Source organism: Notolabrus celidotus, chromosome 3 (assembly GCF_009762535.1).
Source record: "Notolabrus celidotus isolate fNotCel1 chromosome 3, fNotCel1.pri, whole genome shotgun sequence".
NCBI classification, from domain to species: domain Eukaryota; kingdom Metazoa; phylum Chordata; class Actinopteri; order Labriformes; family Labridae; genus Notolabrus; species Notolabrus celidotus.
Window position 1 is genome coordinate 34,257,575 of NC_048274.1, and position 4,815 is coordinate 34,262,389.

A 4,815-nucleotide genomic window follows, 5' to 3' on the forward strand; every position below is an offset into this window, starting at 1 on the left:
CTGCAGAGGAGTCAGGCTTCGGTAGAGTCCTCCTGTAGTGGGGGATTCCCTGTCCATGAAGACATGTGTGGTCCCTCCTTCATCCTTTCCTCCCTCCTCCCTCCATGGCACTGTTTCACTTGCTGAGGCTCCCCTCCAACAATCAGTGCCTTCATGGGGGCTATAATGACAAAATGAAAGCCAGTTGTGTGTCTGTGGAGGTTTTAATGACTTTCAGAGCTGCTGTGGAAATGTTGGGCTCAGTCCAAACACACACTGCTGCTGCTGCTGCAGACACGAGACTCTGCAGAGCCGTGCTGCAGATCTGTTCATGTTTTAGGGAACGTTTTCCCTGATAAAGGCTATGATGATGATGATGATGATGATGATGATGATGATAATGTGAATGATGATCATCTGAAGTATGAAGCAGACAGATATAGAACTGTAAACAAGTGTCCAAGCAGTCCAGACTTTGAAAAACTGAGTTGTATGAAAACTAATGAACAGGAAATATAAGGGGTTAAGTATGATTAATCTTAGCAGGACTATTGTTTATTTCAGCATGACATACATAAATGACTCTGACCTTGTTCAACTTCCTTTTTCCAAAAATAAATGTTGAAGGTCCTTTAACTGTCTTCTCCAAAGTCATGTCCTTTGTTGTGTTTGGTGGGTCTTGCTTGATGTCCACACTGCTCAACACTGCCCCTATGATTTCCGGTGGTACTATGGACTGAGATTTGTGCCACTGAAATGTAATAATAATATTGAATTTGAAAAGCATGATTTGAAATTAATGTTTTGAAACTGAATTTATTTGAGTTGAAATTGCATTTAACCTACTTGAAAATTCAACTCTATTTTCCTTAAGTTCAAAAATAAAATATTCAATTTCAGTTTAGTGTGGCACAACCATTACGTCATCTACGTCCACAAGGAAGAGTAACTAGCACAGATCATAGATTTCAGTCACGTGACCACAGCAGAAGCCTTGAGGGCAAAAAAGATCGTAGTAACATGACGGCTTTCATTCATTCAGATGTGTAAAACCATCTCTCCCTCCCAAAAGTTGACAGTCAACCCTCGACACTAAATATGCACCTTCTCCTTAAAGGGATATTTCAGTTTTTTATAAGTGGGGTCGAATGAGTTACTGTACATTAGTGCACTTGTTAGCAACAATGCGTGCCGGTATGCTCTTCCCCTTTAATGAGAACATTCCCAGAGGACCGGCAGCCAAGCTAGGCTATTTTCTCTGCAGACGGGGCCTCCTATTTTGCTTAATTTTGCTAAAGTTGAGAAAATATGGTCCAGGAGCTCATCACGGTGCAAATGCATGCACCAGTAGAAAAAATTTGAGCTTTTCAGTTTGCCGTCAGAAACCCCCTTTGTTTTGGTACTATTTTCGGACGCACCTCGCAGACCGGTGTTCTTCCGCTGCATGAGCATGGATACACGCCGATCAGCTGTTTGGATCAACTTGAAACGATGAACAAGTAAAATATTTCTATAAAGTTCTGGAAACAATGATACTCTAATTTTTTTTTCATGCCGTTTCATTAGTCAAATCAATAAATTAAATCACTTCAAAAGTTACAAACAGCCAGGTCATGGAAAAAGATTTAAAGTAAATACTGATAGACGACATGATCAGAGATATATGTGATGAAGTGAAGTGTCTGTGTGTGTGTGTGTGTGTGTGTGTGTGTGTTTTAACTGGATGCAAATGTGTAACTGAGGCAGTCATTCTATGGTAGGAGGGAGCTGAATTCCTGCGTGCACTCTTCCTTATAGCCAAACATAAATCTAAAATCTGCTATGACACAAGGACCCAACCCTCCTCTATAGACCTATCATTAACACACACACACACACACACACACACACACACACACACACACACACACACACACACACACACACAAACGGTCACAGCTTAATGCAAAGCCTTTTAATTCAGTCTAATGCCAGTAACATATGTACCTGCAGGCTGTAGCATTGCTTTCTGTCTGTTCTGACACCCATTGATCTATGCTGTGTGGACTGAAGGGACCTGCTGTAAAAATATCAAGCTGACACAGTTACTGTCTGTTTAATTGATGGTTCAAATATACAGTCTGTATAGTCTTCTCTCGTTCCTTCTAATTTTTTATGGTGTACTCATTCACACTTTCTTTTATTTGACTTTGGAAAAGGACAAAGCATTTCACCTTTTAAACAATCACCAACCACATCAACAAACCAAATGTAAAAATGAATCAAAAGACATGACAACATTAAATATTCATACACATTGATATCAACCAAGGGGTGTTCTGATTTATGTTTGTAGTCTGAGAAGGATTGACCCATCAGGTCTCGGCAGGCGTTGGCTTCTGCAGGAAAAACAGTGGCTACGTTTACATGAGACTTTTAATTCCTCTTTAATTCAGAATAAAAAATTAAATCCTCTTTAAAAATATTTAAAATAACCTTGTAAACACCTAATTCCGAATGAAAATGACCATTCCGAATTAAACTTAAATCTGAAGAAAGCGTCTGGTTTATTCTGATTTTAAATCCGAAATTTAATAATTCCTAGATCATGTATATGTTCATTCCGCTTTAAATTAATTCTGGTCGTTCTGCGCATACTCGTTCCCTTGTCCTGTCACGATGACGCACATATTCCGCGCTGGCGGGCACATATTTCAGAATGGCCGCCCGAAGCAAACGTTGGACTCGAGCCGAGATTATTTATTTAATAGGAGCCTTAGAAGAAATGGATGTTATGAAAAGAGATGATGGACGAAAGCATAAAAATGTGGACCTTTTTAAAGCTGTAGTGTCCAAGTTAATCGAGGGAGGTTCCCTAAAAAAACAAGTGGAAATTGTTGAAGCAGGAGTACAACAAAACAAAGGCACACAACAACAAAAGTGGCTCGGGCCCCCCACTATAATCAAAGTTGAAGTGAAAATTGTACTTATTGTGTGGTCTTCTATGTTGTAACCAAAAAGAAAAGAAGCAGGAACTGGAGTCTGTTTTCTTCCGGTAGACATAAATACGTCACGCCCTCCCCTGTCCAATCAGAACCCTTCCCAATCCCAAGACCTTAAGCGGAATTGAATAAAGACGATTAAATGTGTTTTCAATGTAAACCTCAATTCAGAATTACTATTTCCATGTAAACGCGAAGGAGAATACTTTCATTCCGAATTATTTAATTCTGAATAATTAATTCTGAATTAAAAAACATCATGTAACTGTGGCCACTGTTTATGGAGAGCAAAAGCAGGAGGAACACAATCCAGTGTAATGACTTCCTGGCATTGTTGGTAATCTGAGGAGGATCTATTTGTCTTTATCAAAAGATATCTGCATGAAAACAATCTGCTCTAAGTGAAACATTTACATCGATCTGCTTGATGCTGTGTCACTAAAGAGAATCAGCATTTAGATTTCCTGACTTCCTGGAATGCATCAGAAATGATGGATCCCACCTCCATTCAACAAACAAACATTTGAAAAGTTGTTTTCGTCTCCTCTTGAAGATGGCCTGACAAAGCTTGACTAATGACTTTGACTAATCTGCATCACCATGTTGTTATTTCAGCAAAACTTAAGAACCGTTAATTACAAGAAAACTTGTTTCTGTTTCAAGTTCATACCGCTGAAGCCAGAGTGAAGCCTCTGGGGAACTTACTGAACTTCTCCCAACTTACAGCGAAACTGAGACTCACCACAAACTTGTTATCCTGTGGAGGATGAACCAAGAAATGACTGTTTATTTTGCAGACATATCTGGAGTGGGAGGGGGATTAACATTCACTTTTGATCTAAACACACGGTCGTTGGCCACATCCAAATGCCTGGATAGTTGGCCACCCCCAGGCACATATATCTCGTTATCAGATGAAAGCAGAAAATTTGAATGCAAAGCCTTAGTTAAAAAGTATCTTGAGTAATTAATACCCCTACATATGTTTATTATTTCAGGAATTGCCCCATAGCTCCCTCTCTATTTGCTCTACTCTCTCCATGATGAGGTGGCTTGCACCACAATGGCCGCTGTTTGGCTGAAGTCACCTACAGCAGCTGCTCTGAGTCCAGACTTATTACAGCTTGTGTTCTCCATGAACTTACAAACTTTGGATGAGTTTTCTCAGCATGAGGTGAGTGCTATAGTGTCAACATAAGAAAAGGAAAGAGGAGGGGTATAACTTCAGTTTCTACATTGTGCCTATTAAAGGTAAGAAGAGTGTGTTGAAGGGACTGATGCTGGTGAAATGTGTATGAAAGCATTCCTGTGCTGACAGAGAGCTATGCTGTCTGAGCTCTCTGAGGAGTGCCTTATCACTCTGTTAAAAGTGTCTCTGTTTACAGAAACTGCCTTGTAAATCCAGCCTGCGTTTGTCATCCAAACTGTCCTAAACCTGTTTGACTGACACCGTGTTTGGCCCGGCAGCTTTTAAAGTTAACCTTTCCCACATGCTGGAGTTAGAGTTTAGCAGGCCGAGCCCTCTAATGTGCCTGTATGGACAGGAATAAAGCAGCTAACAAGCTGTGGCGGTGACAGAATGCTCTGTGGGAAGTGCAAGCACATTCCTTATAGTTTTTTCCCACACAGCTCAGACGAAGAGAAATGAATGCTATCTTATCACACGAGGAGATGCATACGTTAGCTCATGTATGTCTGCATTGTCTCCCCGGCTTTTATCTGCTGCAGTTTGGGTCAGCAGGTTAATGCTGAAGTTTAGAATCAACTGTTTTTCTGGATTCGGTCACATCCTGAATCTGCGACAGACAAGACCACATTCTTTGTGCCATGACATACTTTACATGCTGCAGCAATA